The sequence below is a fragment of the Dermochelys coriacea genome, chromosome 17 (genome assembly GCF_009764565.3).
Source record: "Dermochelys coriacea isolate rDerCor1 chromosome 17, rDerCor1.pri.v4, whole genome shotgun sequence".
In the NCBI taxonomy this organism is placed as follows: Eukaryota; Metazoa; Chordata; order Testudines; family Dermochelyidae; genus Dermochelys; species Dermochelys coriacea.
The window spans coordinates 17,502,373-17,519,512 of NC_050084.1; the positions used below are offsets into that span (position 1 = coordinate 17,502,373).

The 17,140-nt window shown below is 43.3% G+C and overlaps 1 long non-coding RNA gene across 2 annotated transcripts in view; it reads left to right on the plus strand.

Annotated features, from left to right (window-relative positions):
• Nucleotides 1–16,917, plus strand: part of LOC119844766 — a 31,838-nt gene extending 14,921 nt beyond the window's left edge. The window contains exons 4-6 of one of the 2 annotated variants that reach the window (XR_005289391.2): nt 11,102–11,235; nt 13,388–13,529; nt 15,790–16,917. This is a non-coding gene — a long non-coding RNA (uncharacterized LOC119844766). Of the gene's footprint in view, nt 1–11,101; nt 11,236–13,387; nt 14,360–15,789 lie in introns of those variants that run through there. The other variant, XR_006276170.1, reaches the window with a different exon arrangement.
• Nucleotides 16,918–17,140: the final 223 nt, after the last annotated feature.

The window sequence follows — 17,140 nt, forward strand, 5'->3', positions numbered from 1 at the left end:
GAATGGATCACTTGATTACCTGTTCTGTTCATTCCCTCTGGTGCACCTGGCATTGGCCACAGTTGGAAGACAAGATACTGGGCTAGATGGACTTTTGGTCTAACTCAGTATGGCCATTCTTATATTCAAACTTGATTATAAGCTCTTCAGGGTAGAGATGCTTTCTTACTGCGTGTCTGCATAGGGCATAGCACAATGTGGATCTGATCTCAGTTGGGGCTTCTAGGTAGTACTATAATGCAAATATTAACTATGAATAGCTGGTGCTGACTTTAATGATCCCTAAAAGTTTACAGAAAAGTGGAATTTTAAAAAAGTGGCTCAGGAGAAAGTGCACTAACGAAGGGAGCAGCCTCCTATACTGTTCTAAAGGTTCCTGGGCTTGCAAATGAATTTCAGGTTATTCCTTTAAAAGAATTGCAAAAATTCTAATCATTCTTATGTTACTAGTTCTCTTAATTAAAAACTTCCAATTGATCTGGTCAGTGAGAAGACTGCGTAGGCCGAGTGTTTTGCAAAAGTCTCTTTAAATCAGTCAGATTGCTGTTTAAATCCAGTCAATTTAATAATTAAAGAGCTAGGGAGTGATGCTGTGGTGGCTGTATGACACAATTAATGTGGGTTTCAGAGTAGCCGTCGTGTTAGTCTGTATTCGCAAAAAGAAAAGGAGTACTTGTGGCACCTTAGAGACTAACACATTTATTTGAGCATAAGCTTTCGTGAGCTACAGCTCACTTCATCGGATGCATTCAGTGGAAAATACAGTTTGAGATTACAATTAATGCGGTGAATGTTTGCTTTAAGGAATAGCATGAAGTACTACTTAAACCCCAATCTTTTCCCTCTAGAAATTGGATGTCGTTTTCAGGGATCCTTTACCCTCAATGTAGAAAGAAGCTAAAGCCCCCCCTCCCCCGCCCACCCCACACACACAGATTTTGTACACCTCAAAGTTTTAGGGCTGTGTGCGTCAAACCTAGGTGTTCAGTTCACTTTAAAAAAAAAAATTAAAAATTTGCATAATAGACTTGGGGTCTGAATTTGGATTTCAAACACTGCCCCCTAAAGTTTAAGTATTCCAGGAGAGTTTAGTGTAATGATTACCAGCATATGATTTATTCAGCAAATTCCACCCAATTCGATTCAGAAATTCACTGAACTTCTACCAGTATATTAATTTCTCATTCTACTGTTGCTTAAAGTTATATCCCAAATACCTTCTATGAATAGCTCTTGGTAAATAGGTACTGCACAAGCGGTTAATTGTTGGAATTCAAAATTCTAGCTGCATTGGTTAGTTCTGACTGGATACATAGGGCACATGGTATAGTTCTTGTTCTGAAGATGGATCTGCGTAACTTTTATGCTCAGGTTTCCAGTGTAAACACTCATGTTTACGTATTAAAGGTTGGCTTTCTGTACATGTTCTCTTAAAAGCCAGTTTCTATGAACATTGCTGCCAGTTAACTTGTTTGCTAGAATATCTACAGAAAGCAAATGCAAACAAGGTTCTAATGTAATTGGAGTGAATTCATTTTACAGGAAACATTTTTTTCATGATTTGGTCAGCTTTAATGCTCAGACTTTTCCCATATACAAAAGTAGCTATCTGTCTAGGTGTTTGTATGGACTTCTTCACTCCAGTGCCTGAGCACCTCACAATCATTACAACACCTTTGAGATAGGGAAATAACTATCTCATTTTACAGATGGGGAGCTGAGGCACAGAGCAAGTTAAGTGACTTCCCCAAGGCCCACAGGAAGTCTGTAGCTGAGCTGGGAAGTGAGCTTAAGTCTCTTGAATCGCACTCCAGTCTTTCCAAAGCTAGTTGATCTGTAGGTTAAAGACAGAGATTGGAATCTGCATATGAGTAAAGAGGGAATGGTCAGTGTCCTCTCCCCATAAACCACAGCAACTCCAAGAACAAAATGGCCACTCTCTCTGCAGACAAGATTCAGTTCTTTAAAAATGTAAAGGCCTGGCACATAGGCAACGCAGACTCCCCACTTCATGCCTCAGCATTTAGATGTGGGAGTTTGGCTCAGGGTGTTCTCTACTCCAGCATTATGTATTTGGTGAGCAACTCAGCAACCCTGTCTAGTCAACCATGACACTTTAAAGGCTCAGGTTTAATTGGTGCATTAGAAAGGCACAAGTAGCTTGTGGATCACAGAAAATGTTCAGTGCTAGGGGAGGCTTCTGTGAATGTGCAGGGAGGAAAGGGGTGGTGACATCAGCCTAGGAAGCAGCAAGACAGGCGCAGAGCGATTCCCTCCCCACATCACAATAATGTGATCAGAAAGTTGCCGTGGCAACGCTTTCATTAAAGAAAACAGCAGCATATTAAGCCCCTCCACTTTTTCAGCATGAAGTACGAAGGGTACTCCAGAACTGCAAGAAACTGCTTCTGCACCCTCTGTTCAGTTTTTCATGGACTATGGGGGTCTTGCATTTGAAACGCTTTGATGGTTCCCACTTCCACTGGCTCCTTCTCTTTCAGAGCTGAGTACTGATGGGCTGTGTGAGAGAAGCAAGTCCCTTTACTCCTAGGGCCTGGGAAGATTTTTTTAAGAAATAAATCAGTACTGGGAAATTTGCGAACTGAGGAATGCACATTATTCTAAGTATTTCTATAAGCCTTCCAAGGAAACCATTCCTGTCCAATTCAACTCTATTCTGCCATCTCAGGGTTTGAAATTATCCAGCAGAACCAAACAGTCTGAGGTTTACGTCCTATCTGTAAAATGTTGCCCTTCTATAGGATCTTTCATCCAGATTCTCAGAGCACTTCACAGACATCTAATACATGTATCCTCACAACACCCTCTCTGAGATGGGTCCGCATCATTTAGCCTCATTTTATAGAAGGGAAAAGCAAGGCAGGGAGTTATGTGATATACTTATCCTCTCAAAACACTAAGCTCTCCAGTATTCTCCCCAAGCCCTGCAGTGTTCAATCAATGCTGTAATACATTTATCCGAAGAGGGTTACAGAGCCCGGAATAGAATCCAGAACTCCCTACCCCTCCTGCTCCACCCAGTTATATGCTCCAACCTCTTGACACTTAGTTCCTGTCCCTTGTACTGTCCCTTTAAAGTTTGAGTGAGGTGACCCCTCCCCCATCACACCCACCTACCACGGAGTCTAATATACCGCAGGTAGTAGGGTGACTGGCATGGAAATTGGAAGCACTGTTGGATGCATTGGCAAGAGTTTTTTGTATTGTGTATGAGTATTGGAGTTTTATATCTTTGTCTCCTGGTACAACCTGGATTCATAACTACGAGCTTTATCTATCATTTCGGAGTTTCTTGAGAGTCCGTGCTGTCCAAACTAAGCACCTAAGGTCCTGTTCCAGTATTAACTGAGTTCACTTCCAGTTTCACTGGATGGATTATTTGGGGGGCAGTCTCTGCTTTTGTTGTCCTAACATCATAGCCAGAGAACCAGAGGGCATGATAAGTGTCCATGGAAGTGGGGAAGATAACACAGACATGAGCAGAATCATGCAAAATATTCACAAAGCAGCAATTTGGCCCAAAAGGCCCAGTTGACATAAAATCCTGGAGCAGGTGGTGAGCCAGAAAGGTTTTGAAGCAGAATGTTTGCTCAGAGTTTTCCATGAGACATCTACGACTCTTAGGTAAACAGGATTAGGTAGTGCCCAGAGCACGATAAGGACATATCAATACAGAGTTGAATGATGCAAGAATGAGATCAACTTAAAAATATTTAGTTTCGGTCTGTTCTGCTACACCCATGCTTCCCCTGCCAGAGGAGCTGCAGGTGCCCTTCCTGCCCTGTGGCATCCCCATGGCAGCTCAGTGCTTGGTGACAGCCGTGCAGGAGCAGTTTCACCAGTCAGTCTGGGCCCAAACCCTGCTTGTCTCAAAGTCACAGTGCTAGTGCAGTAAGGCTAGCAGGATTTAACCTCTTTGTGTACTTCTTCCTATTGCCCTTCAGGTGTCAGGTCAAGTGAGACGAATGTCGAAAGAAATGGTGGCAATGCAGTTTAAGGGATAAAGCACTGGATTGGGACACAGGAGACCTGTATTTTGTTCTTGACTCTGCCACTGCTCTGGACAAGTTACTTTACCTCTCGGTGCTTACCTGAATGTAAAATGGGTAATGATCCCTACCTTCTTTGTAAAGCACTTTGAGAGGTCTTGATGAAAAGCACTAGATAAAGGCAAGGTGGTTGGGGGCGTTATTTATTGCTAGTGATCAGTTTTATTTCCTCTCCTTAGCCTGGTGCATAGAGCTCCCCATACTGCTAGCCCCATGACAGGGCTGTTGTGCAGTGAGGCTGCCCGCATAGTGGCTGCTCGGGAGCGCGGATGCCATGGAGCTGTCTCTGTGCCGACTTCCACGTAGACCAACACTGTTGATAGCGTCAGGATCAGATTATACAGACTCAATTGTCCTACTATCCCGTGCAAGTGCTGTGGAGGGTGGAGAGGTGCTGCTCCAACTCCTAGGCTAGAGCAGCGGCAGCAGAAAGAATGAGTGCTGGGAGGTAAACATGTTGCGGCCTTGGAGCCTTGTCCTCGATTGGGGAGGCTGGATTTCCAATTAGGTTTTAATGGGCGTGAATTTCACCCTTATTTTGCAGAATCCTACAACTTTCAGGGCATTCCTTGCAAAATCCGCTGACGTGCTCTGGATTTACTTGCTGTATAATGGAGTGCAGAATAAAGTCTAGGAGTTTTCTCCCAGAGAAACAGGCTTACGTGTAGGTTCCTCCCCCCCCACCCCCCAACATAGATTGTAGGGTTCAGCTGCTTACTGTATATTTAATGTTGCAGCAGATGACAAACCTGGTAATGTTTATGTGAAATATTAATACTCCCTGGAAATAGGCCACAAAGTAACTATGTAAGTGGGTGTTCTGCTTCCTAGAGGCAGTCTGGCCCAAAGAGATAAGAGGCAAGAACAGGAAGTTGGTCAAGCGAGTTGTGTGTATTTCTCCTTTTAGCTCTAGGGCTTTCATAGTGACAAGCCAGACAGGCCTGCAAAGCCTTTATCAGATCTAGGTATTACCCTCTGGCAGGGAGTAATTAGTGGTTTCGTGGATTACACTGTTTGTTTGTATTGTGCTCTTGTACTATGGCAATAGGAGAAAGAGAAAATATTCAAATAAGGACAGATTTCCCTGTCTGCTTTTGCATCGGGTGCAGGCATGTACTGCGTGGAGGCTCCTTAGAGCGAGTGCTGGTTTGCCATCGAGAGCTTGATTTTCAGTCTTCCTGGACTCCGGGGGAACATCCCCAGAGAGTGGGATAACCAATGATGCAAGTAGATTTTAACTCTTACCAGTACGATACTGACCACCCCCCCCCCCAACCCGACCCTCCTCCCTCACAAAAAATGTTCCTTGACTAGAGCCCTGAGTGGACACAAATTTATACCCATGGATGCAGATATCCGCAGATAGAAATCGGTATCTGTTGAACCGCAGGGCTCTCCCGGAAACCACAGTGGCAAAAGAAGCAAAACGTGGGGCTGTCACTCGGAGGAGCCAGCTCCCTGTGTCAGCAGCTCCTCCAGCATAGCTGTACTGCCCCCCAGCCCTTCCACGCAGCTGTGTCTCCTGTCTGGGCTCTGTACAGCCCCACCGGAGGACAGAATCCAAGTCCCATACTAGGTGTTTGGTAGACAACCCTTGTGTAACCAGTGCTGGCTGGACCATCGGTAAGGATAAAACCTTGGGACCTGCAGTGCTAAAAGCATGAGCCTCTGTTGTGCCTACATTGAAGGATTAAGGTACTTATCTGAGAGCCATCACTGTAGTACCTGAGCATCTCTCGCTCTTTAAAGTATTTATCCTCATAAAGCACGCCTGTGAGGTAGGGAGTCATCTCCATTTTACAGATTGGGAGCTCAGCCTCAGTGAGTTGCCTGAGGTCGTAGGGGAAGTCCTTGGAGAACAGAACCCAGGCTCTCTTGAATCCCAAGCCAGCACCCTAACCACTGAACTGTCCTCCCTGTCGCAATGGGAGGACTAGCCCCCCCAAGCGGCAGTGGAAAAAGGCTCATTAACTTCTGATGTGGACCAGTCCCTAGAGAGGGACAGAGATGCATCCTTTCTAGTGTGAGTTATGCTAGCATTCAAGTGAGTAATTTCCCACCCAATCAGATAACCCCCCTTCCTTACCTTGCTTGTTTTTCAGGAACCCAAGATACCAGCCATGTGAACCTTTCGTAAGCAGTAGAAGAAGGGAGAGAAGCCCCCATTCTTGGGGCTGAAAGAAGAAAAAAACCTCTTTGGAATTTGCACTGCTAAGAACTTTGCACAGTGTCACTAGGAAGCAGTTAAATGGTGAATCTGCTCTGAGAGGAGACTGGAAATGGCATTGTGGAGTTCCATGTCTATTGCCTCTCAAAGATTTCTGCATCAAATATGCTTAGTTTACTAATATAAAGATACTTCTCTAAATCCCATCCCTGCAGACTCAATCTGGGCTCTGAGAGTCAAGCTGGGCTATTTCCTTCTCATACAACGTTGCTACTGACAGGTCATATTTGGCCTTCATTGCCATCTGAACAACTCCAGTTGTATTCAGAGATGTTGCACAAATGTAACTAACTAGAGCTTAGTAAACAATTCTGTTGATGGACAAGAAAAAAAAAATAGAACCCAGCTCATTCTCCCATTGATCTGTTAACTCTGCAGGGCTAACGGGAGTGAAAACCAGTAAAAGCTTCACTCACAGAAATAAGTCAGCAGATCAGAATTTGAAATTAATACATGCAGGGGCCAGATCTGTTGAGTAAGAAGGTGCCATTTTTCAGTACAGACTCGCATATTAGTCAGGGAAAGACTCTGTCTGAAAGCTAATGAAGTGAAAATTGCTCAAATAAACAGTTGGGCCCAGGACATTATATTCTATTGAGTGTACAATTTACGTATCCATTTAGAAGGTGTAAAACTTTACTGGGTCATTTGCTCCAGATCACTTGGATAAGACCCCACACATACCAAAGGACCCTGTATATAGCACAAAGAACTAGTATCTGAGGCTAGAATTTTCAGAAGCTCATAGAATCCACAAATGGAGCTAGATTTTCAAAACCACTCAGGTACCTAAATAAGGGCTGGCAGTACCATAGCCCTTTTGAAAGTTTGATCCCACCTGTCTTAAATCTGTTTCCATTATTTTAAGGCTGTTTGAAATAGTAATACTGGGTGCATGTCAGAGTTTCAAGGGTAAATGCACCTGTATTTTCTTCTCCGTGGTCCCTTGAGGGCACCTTCTGAAAGGTTTCTAGTTCCTAGCCATCATCTCTCTCCCTTCTGACTGGAGTTTTTAAGGCTGCACAGCTCCCAGAGCTACACTCTAATATCCCCAGCAGGCCAGTTTTCCTAAAAGGTCAGCATCTAGGTTTTGCTTTCTCTCCATGGGCTTTGACCAGTGTATTGCCAGCTGTTATTCAGCTCCTTCTAAGCAAGCACGTCTATTCTTAAAGTAAAAGCATTAGAGAGAGATTGCAGATAAAACAATAGACGCACCTATGCACATGCTAAAAAGCTTACCAGAGATCACCCTAATTCCAACCTAGGTGCAGGAGTCAGTCCTTCAAACCCCACAACTGGGTTTTCACTGTGGTTACAAGTTCATATCAGTCTTTAGATCAGGAACTGGAACCAAGGCCGCAGGTCTTTTTATCCTAAAAGTCCTTTCTTTCTCTGTTTGCTGTCTGGAGAATCCAGTTTGAACCAAAATACGTGACCCTCCCCATGCGGTGGTTCCTCTCTAGAGGTGTTCTGTAACCTGAGAGATTTGCTTTAATTATCCCCCTCTGTTTTCACTTCCTGTTGGAGCTGTTGTAGACTTTCCCTCGAGGAGTGCATACAATCCTTAGCCCACAGTGATACATAAACCATTCACAATATGGGCTCCCAAAGATATTGCCGAAAGTTGCCCTATCTGCCTCGGAGTTTTTGGTGCTACATGAACATCAGCTAACTAGACCTTACAGCATGCCATATCTTTATTTTGTAGATGGACAAAGTGAGACTTAGAGAGAGAAAGGTGAAGTGACTTCCACAAAACCCATCAAGGGATTCCTTAATGCAGTCAGGATTAACACTAGGTGTTCCTGGATCGCAGGTCTCTGCTTTAGACCACCAAGCAATGCAACTTGCAAGATGAGAAATAGGGTGGGGCTGGACAGTTATTTGAATAATATGACCCCTAGTCATTCCTTTTAGGGGTTGATTTCTTTATTGATGATTAACTGAAGCATTTCAGTCCTAATGGAAGGAAATAGGGAGGAAATGGTTTGTGTGTTGTATTCATTTATCAGGTATTTGTTTAAATGGCTTTTACAGTGGCTGGAAATAGAACTTTATTGCACGTTCTTGGGTACAAAAGCCGTGTTGGACTGTGACTGAAGAGGCAGTTACTCGGACTTTGACTCCCACTGTCTTTCCTGTACAGTAATTTTCTTGTCTTCTTTCCCTTTCCCTTTCCTCCCCCATCTAGGCTTCTTGCCCCTCGTACAATATATACTGCTGTCTGTGGTAATGCTGCAGCCACGCTCCATCAATGTCAGAGCCCACCCATTAGCTGGTGTGTCAATGCCAAAGGAAAACGTTATTCTGCCGCTGCTTATCCCTGCAGAAGAAATGTTCCTATCTTCCCCTTCTTAACACCCTATTCAGATAGCGTATAATGGTTCATCTGAATTTCTTGCCTCTGCATCATGGGGTTGGCAATCTTGTGAGATGTCAGTGTCAGCTGGGAATATTACAAGTTGACCTACACAAAACAATATTTCCACAAGCTTTCACACCTCAACGTTCAGATGCAGGGCTTGATCCTGCGATGAATGTTAAGCAGAGTTCCAAAGCAGATGCCAAGTACCTTGGGGAAAATTTTATTTAATTAAAGGATTGGGGCGTTAGTTTGGGGGGATTTGTGAGCCCTCAAATTTCTGTTTTCTACCAAGTTCAACAAAATTGGCTAGCTTTGCACTGAGAATACAATTGAATTTCGAAGCTGCCTAATGAGCCTGCTTTTGACTCCTTAGCAATTTAAAGCAGGAGATACATGGGTACATCTAACCATAGTAACAAAATGCCCCAACCTCCTAGCGTTTTTACTAGCCTCCGTTTCCGCTTGTGCTGTTATCCTGAAGTCTGTGCATGACTGCTGCCTCTTCCAGAGAATTTAAGCACTTCTGCTTCTAGCTACAATCAGGAAGTTCAGAAGCAATATGAAAATGAAAAAATGACTTGGAGAAAATGGAAAAAATGACTTGGAAAAAATGAAAAAAAAAATCTTGGTTTTTTAACTTTAAAAAAACCAAACAAGCTTGTGACTTCAGTTCAGGCTCTAGGGAACAGTTCAGGTTAATTCTTACTTTATCTGAACTTGTTATTCCTGAAACCTTCCTCAGCCCAGATCTGAAGCACCAGAGCATCACCAGTGCGCACCTGGAATGGCGTTTCTGTGTATGCCACATTCTGAATTCCTCTATCAGGGCTTAGACAAAGCAGCCTCCATTGATTTCAATAGTAAGTGGGCCTTGGTGACAGCTGAGTTGAGGAGGTTAGGGTTTGAACCCATATTGGGAAGCAGAGACAGTTCTGCATTATCTGCAAGTCTCTTTCCATTTTTCCCTCTCTAATCCATTTAACAAAGGATTCAGTTTTGTAGCTGTCAGGGTTCCCTCCCCACTCTGAATTCTGGGGTTCAGATGTGGGGGCCCACAGGAAAGACCCCCTAAGCTTATTTCTACCAGCTTAGGTTAAAAACTTCCCCAAGGCACAAATCCTTCCGTGTCCTTGGATGAGTACTGCTGCCACCACCAAGTGAGTTAGACAAAGATTCAGGAAAAGGACCACTTGGAGTTTCTGTTTCCCCTAAGTCCCTTCACCCCCTTTCTTGGGGAGGCTTGAGAATAATCTACCAACCAGACCAGACCCTTGGGTTTTTAGGACACTAAAAACCAATCAGATTCTTAAAAAACAGAACTTTATTATAAAGAGGAAAAAAAAAGTAAAGCACCTCTGTAAAATCAGGATGGAAGGTAATTTTAGAGGGTAATAAAATTTAAAACATAGAGGATTCCCCTCTAGGCAAAACTTTAAAGTTACAAAAAACAGGGATAAACCTCCCTCTTAGCACAGGGAAGATTCACAAGCTAAAACAACAAATAATCTAATGCATTTCCTTCCTACTAATTACAATTTGTAATCGTAGATGCTTAGTTCAGAGATGGCTTTAGGAGATGTATTTTCCCTGGCCTGGTTCCTTGCTGACCTGGAGAGAGCACAAAGAAAACAAACAAAAAAAACCTTCCCCCACAGATTTGAAAGTATCTTCTCCCCTTATTGGTCCTTTTGGTCAGGTGGCAACCAGGTTATCTGAGCTTCTTAACCCTTTACAGGTAAAGGAGGGATTTTATGCTACCCATAGCTGTATGTTTATGACGGTAACAATGGGAAATTATTGTAACAAGGAATGATTGGTCCAGTGATTAGGGCAGGCCAGGGTTCAATTCCTTGCTGTGATATGGACATCATGTGTGACCTTAGTCAAGTCCCATAGGGACAGATTTTCAAAGGTATTTTGAGGCCTGAAAATGCAGGTAAGTACTGAGTGGGATGTTCAAAAGCTTAGGTATTTCTGAGAATCTCACAAGGCCATAGCTTTTTATAGGTATTTAGGCATTGCTGAACTCAATGTTGCAATGCCAAACTAATTTATCAGCCGAAGTCTTATTTTCCAGAGGGATTTAGGCACTTAGTTGACAGTCAATGGGATTTTGGCTCCTAAGTGCCTAAATCCCTTTGAAAAATGAAACTTTAGCTCCCAAATGAGTTAGGCATTGCAACATTGAGTGCAGGAATGCTTTTAAATACCTGGGCCTAGGTGCCCACCTGCATCTCTGCAAATTCCTTTGAAAATCTGGCCCTTAGCCTCTCTCTGCCTCAGTTCCCCATCTGTAAAATGGAGATAACACTGCCTCCCAGGTGGGTAGCAAGGATAAACGTATTTGATTGTGAGGCATTCACTCAGATACTACAGTGGTGATGGCCATATAAGTACAATACATAGACAATCGAGAGTTTTTTCTCTCTCGTCCTCTAGTAGCTGACCCACAGAAAGGATAAAGGATATACAAGTACTGCACATTATTTAAGATCTGATTTAGATCAAGTAGCAGAAGCTTTTGGGTTTTGGAGCAGAAGAATCAGGGACCTAGTCCTGGGTCCTCAGCGAAGGTGAGTGTGGTGATTTATTTTCTTGGCTTCTTCACGTGGATTTGTTTAACTAGGGGTGGGTCCACACAGCAATTGGATAGACATATCTGCACTAGCTCTGCTCGAGCTAGCACCTAAAAATAGGGGTGTGGCTGCAGTAGCAGGGGCGGTGGCTCAAGTGGGATTGTATGTAGGTAATTAGCCTGGGAGTTGGCCTGTGCCCCTGCAGCTACATTGCTATTTTTAGATGCTAGTTCTACTCAAGTTAGCGAGTGTACGTCTACCTCAGCTGGGAATCACGTCTCCCAGCTGCTATCTAAGAAAGATGCTAATGTCCATAAGAAGAGAGAACTCCAGATAGGGGGGAAAAAATAAGCCCCACTGTTCTGTTCTGCAAAATTCTCACCAGCTGTTTTTGAAATTTAGTCAAAAACAATATTTCAGCCTCCTGGCTGCATATTAACATTAAATGTTTTAGAAAAGTGATGTCATACTGGAAAAAGGTGGGGAGAGGATGGCTGCCAGAGCTGACTCTCTCCCTTAACAGGGAACCCAAGCAAAGGTTTACACAGATAGTTGGGTGACATTGAAAAGTTTCCACCTGCAAAAGGTGGTGTGATGAATAAACTCATGATATTAACTGTGCCATAATAAAGCAGTTAAGCGTGACCCTCATGACAGTACAGAACAATGGTATATAAAGAGCCTTTTGATGTATACAACCAATTGTTTTAGGGCCCTGCACTCAGGAGACCTGTGTGCTGTTTGTAGCTATGCCACTGACCTGCTGGGTGACCTTGGGAAAGTCACTTCACTGCTCTGTACCTCAGTTTCCCCATCTGTAAAAGGGAGAGATACTGACCTTCCTTTGTAAAGTGGTTTGAGACCAATGGGTGAAAAGGGTTATGTACTAAGAATTATCACTAGACTAGGAAGTCTACTCCTATTAAATACTAAAACAAACAATGTCAACTAATAGGAATGTTGAGGCAGAAATTTTAATGGAAGATAGCAGAGACATTCCAAGTGAAGTCCAACATCCCCTTTGTAAGGAGTGTGTGTGTGCGCGTGCACACACCCGCTCTTAGATCATGCATTATGACAAGACTGCTGCAATAGAGAGTAGGGAATCTATTTGTTGGTTTTCCAGTTGAAATAAAAAGCTGTCTATGTCGCAACTCAACCAGGCAAGCACACTTTATAGCAAATGCATTTGCTGGAATCGGTTACACTCTGTTCCTGAAAAATATCTCCTCTATGTAGATAACTCAGCACAGTGTTAATGATGCGAAGTGGGATGGGGATATAGACCAGTCACCTCCCCCGCGAAACTTCAGAATACCTGGCTTTGGATGCAATTTGGTCCATTCTAACTTGCTCTTTGGAAGTACATTGATGAGGTCATATCTGTCCACGATGGTTTAGCAGAGCAGGAGTGACTCCATCACAAGCAATGAAAGTACCCCAACCTTCTGCTTGATAGGGTGATAGAATTTGTATTAGGGTCCCCCTCCAAGCACTGCCTCAATGCCACAATGATATGAGCATCAGCTAGTTATTAGGTGTCATTTTCAAAAGTGGGTCAGTGATTTAGGAGCTTATGTCCCATTTTCAAATGTGACTCACGATTTTTCAGTGCCTGAATTTTGGATGCTGAAATTGAGATGCCTTAAGGAGGCCTGATTTTTTCAGAGCATGGATGATGAAACCTTCATGGTGTCTCAGGTAGGGCACACAAAATCACTGTTCACCTTTGAAAGTCTTGGCCTATCTCCCATTTTCAAAAGTGATTTTGTAGCCTGTTTTATTGAAAGTCAATAGTACTGAAGGCATTTTTTAAAATGCAATGTAAGCTCTTAAATGACTTAGGAGCCTTTGAAATGTTACTTTTTCTCTTATTCATCTCAAGTAACTACATGCTCAAGAATCTTCATTTCAAGTAATTCCCTGGACACTGCTGTGCAAGGCTTTCAATGTGGCCTATCAGCTAAAGAATGAAAACCCTAGCAACAATGACATTGTTTTCTATATTTGCATCACTTAAATATTAGCAGAAATGATGACACACTGTGGAGCTGGCAGTAAATTTGTTACTGATGCCATCTGTAAGAGCCTCCCACTCATGATGCTAAAATTAAATTTACTTAACTGTTTGTTTTACGTTTCTATGCAGGGCTGCCTCCTAAGACAGCATAACCCGCACCAGAACATGGATCGTTGCTCAAACAGTACAGCATGACAGACCTTCTGGAAAGTATATCATAGCCATGTACCAAAATGGATATTGCTCCTTCATATCTTTCTCACCAAAGATGGTAGGATATCAGTCCTAGTATTGGACAGTGGAGTATTCATTCTTGTTTCCCTTCCTTTGAATATTCCCACGGGCACAGAGTGTCATGCAGACTCTTTCGAGGTATTGTCCACCTTCTGTTAACAGTGTGCAGAGTTGCCAGATCTCATGACTTGTGATAGGGGACTTACGGGCTTAACTCCCATTAACGTACAATGGGAGTTAGGCACTTAACCTGCTTAGATGCTTTCATAAATCCAACTATCTGCATTGGCACCTTTAGATTCTTCAATATTTTTGTAAATCTGGCCCTCGTTTTACTTGAAGATTCAGGTCGTGGAGTCATCTGATGTGAGAATCTGAGCTTTCATTTTAAAAAGAAAGTCAGTTTCTAGCTTTTGTGGTCACATAAAAAGTGTGATCTAAGTTTACCTGTAAGCCTCATAAACCAGGAAGCAAATGAAAGGAATTCCAAATGTATTATTATTTGTAAAATCATGCCAATTGCCAGTTGTCAGTTGCATGATTTTGGGTGCCTGACTCAGGATTTTTGAATGTTTGAGGTTGGCTGTAAGGAGTCTTGGTTTGGTCAGCAGAAAAAAAAATTCCATATTGAATTAAATATTCTGTTAGGATCTACACTGGTGGTATAAGCCATGTGACCGACACAGAGCTATATCATCGTCAGTTATGCCCAAACTGGACTCTCCTACTATGCAAATAATGCTAGGTTTATGCATATTGTCTATGTAGTGAGAGCAGCACTGGGCAATTGCAAGATGCTGGTTTTCTGCTGTTAAATAGGGAAAATGATCTCAGTTGTCTTTTAGCCCATCTGGAGATGTTTAGGACCAAAAAAGAAAAACATCCAGCTCGGAGGGTTTAAGACAAATACCGTAATGCTGAAACTGGCAAAGTCAGATTCCTTGGAGATAACTCAAAGGTGCAGTAGCTTCCAGCCACCTAAGCTTCCAGGCTGGGAAACGACAGCTCTGTGGTGTGTAGGGAAGGTTAGGAAAGCCATTCCTTTCCAATGTGTACATTCAGTAACACATGAACGGTCACTAAGCATGCTCTTAAGAGGGATGCATTCATAGTCTTCAGTATTGCCAGCCTCAAGTGTTCAAATAACACGAGCCTGAGACCACTAAATATTGTGAGATTAGCTTAAAATAATGAGGTTTTTTTTTAATTGGGTTCTTTTTATTTACCTGGTGCCTTTGGAGCCTTCGGTGTGCATTTGCTTCCTGTTTCTTTATTCTGTTTGTACGGCACCTAGCACAACGGGGTCTTGGCCTGTGTCTGTGGCTCCTAGGCACTATGATGATACAAATAATAGTAATCATCATCTTCAGTCTTAGCTCTGCAGTCATGTTGGCTAGAAACTGGCTTTTTATTATTTTTTAAATTGAAAGCCAAGGTTGTCAGGCAAGAGGATGATTCCGGTAGCTGGAGCTTTTAGAAAAACATGAAACACTGCGAGACTCGCCATAAAACCATGAGGGGTGGCAACACTGAGTCTTTATACTCCCTTTATTGCTTGTAGAGTTCAGGTGAGTTTACATATGAGTAAAGCAGATGATCTTGAGAGTATTACACGGGAATGAATAGTGCATAGCCTCTGACATCCTGAGCATCTGTGCCTCCCTGTCACTGGAGCTGCAAGTTTTCCACACCCTTATCTCAGGTTTGGGGGAGGAAAATTCATTGTCCCTTGCAAATCCTGCAAGTTTAATAAGAATATAACTGGGGAGATCATATTCTGTGCAAAATGTGCACAGCACCAGTACTTATACCATTCAGCCTACAGAGGGGGAGTTCAGATCTAACAAGGGGAGCAGAAATGTTACATTACAATTATAACTGGGGAGTGTAAACAAAATGTAATATGACAACTAATGAGCTGTTGTTCTGTGGCGTTACTATATAATCACTGGTTCTGCCATCCTTAGCAACGCTTCAGTCCTCAAATGCACCATTTTCAAATTGCTAGCTACACCTCTGCTGGGAAGGGAAGTTAGGGGAGTATCCTTGTTTTTGTTCCCTCCCAGCTCCATTTGCAGTGGCTCACTTTTGGTAAATAAATAATGCTCTGAGATACTAAAAAAAACCCAACCAAGCCCCAACCCAAGTAGGCTTTCCTGAAGTGAGCCAGACCTGGAGGTGCCCAGGTTAATTTGACAATATTTTTTAAGAAAGAGCCTAAGCCTATGTTGCTTGGCAAGGGATTGATGCTTTTTTTTTTTTTTTTTTGGCCTTTGAATTTTCTTTTTTTTTTCCAGTTGAGGCTTCATGCTGTGAGAGCTCCCAGGAAGGAGACAAGCTGCTACGGGAGATGGTTTGTGTGGCATCGGGGTATCCCGAGCTCGCTCTCTTCCCCCCCCACTCGTCCCACAATCAGATGTGGTCCCTTTGCTCTCCCACATGTCTGGCTGAGAGCGTGGCATGGAGGTGGGCTTGAAGGCATGGATTGTGCTCGCTTTATGGAATTGTTTTGTTAATGACATTCGTGGCTCACATTTGCTTTTGAATCCCTGACTGTTCCTAGAGCCTCAGGTAGGGATGATGGTCAGAAGTGCCTTTTACTTTCTGCAGTTCACTAGGAGCTTGAAGTTTTTCCACTCAGATGTGGACCTGCCAAGGGTATTCACACCTTTATCACCTCTAGAGTAAATTATTGCAGCGGGTTTCATATGGGGTTCCCACTGAGAAAGCTATAGCTAGTGCAGAATGCAGCTGCACACATATTTCATCTGTTCTTTATGGCTTCCACTTTGCTTCTGGGGGCAATTCAGGGTGGTGTTTTCAACCTGGTTAGTCCCATGTAGTTTGATTCTCTGCAGCTTGAGACCCATCTCTCTCAAACATCATTTCAGTGATTGAGCTCAGCTAGGGTGTTTCTGCAGACTGTCCATCAGTATGAGCGCAGCCGAGTAGAGGCAGAGCACTGCTGGTGGAAGACCCTCTATTCTGGAACTTGGTTCCTCTATCAGTCCCAATGGTTAGAGCCAAAGTGGGTTGACTTGAGTGCAGTGTGAGAGCTATCTTGTTCCTGAGCTGGAGCGGCTGGGAAAGTTCTGTGTCACGGTGGAAGCTTGTTTAATTAGCAATAGATAATTAGTGATGTGAGAATATGGTTTTTATTATTCGTTCCCACATGCTGAGGTGGTGTGATGCGTACATTTTACACACTTACAAATGAAGAGACAAATAGCGTGGCAGTAGAACCAGGAGTGTCCCTACATCAGACTGCCATGGCTGAGTCAACCTGTTTGATTCCCCCCCTACTCTCCCTCTAACCAATCCATCATCCTTTTAGCAAGGCTGAAGTCATACATTATATTTTTACTTTCAAAACCTTGGTCCTTGACTTTTGTGACGTGATGTTTTCCTGGCACCCTGACTGCAGCCTGGAGGCAGCGGCATCACGGGAATGTACTTCTTAATTCACTGTGGAATAAGCAGTGTCAAGTTAGGTGAGGAAAAGACCGCTTCCCACGAGCCAGCCTAACCAGCTTCTGTGCTGCCTTTGGGCTCCAGCATCCAACAACTCTCTCACGTGCTGGCGGGGGGCACTTATTTGTGCCAGAAACTCCCGTCAACTTCCACCTGGATTTATGGAGCCTCCGTATG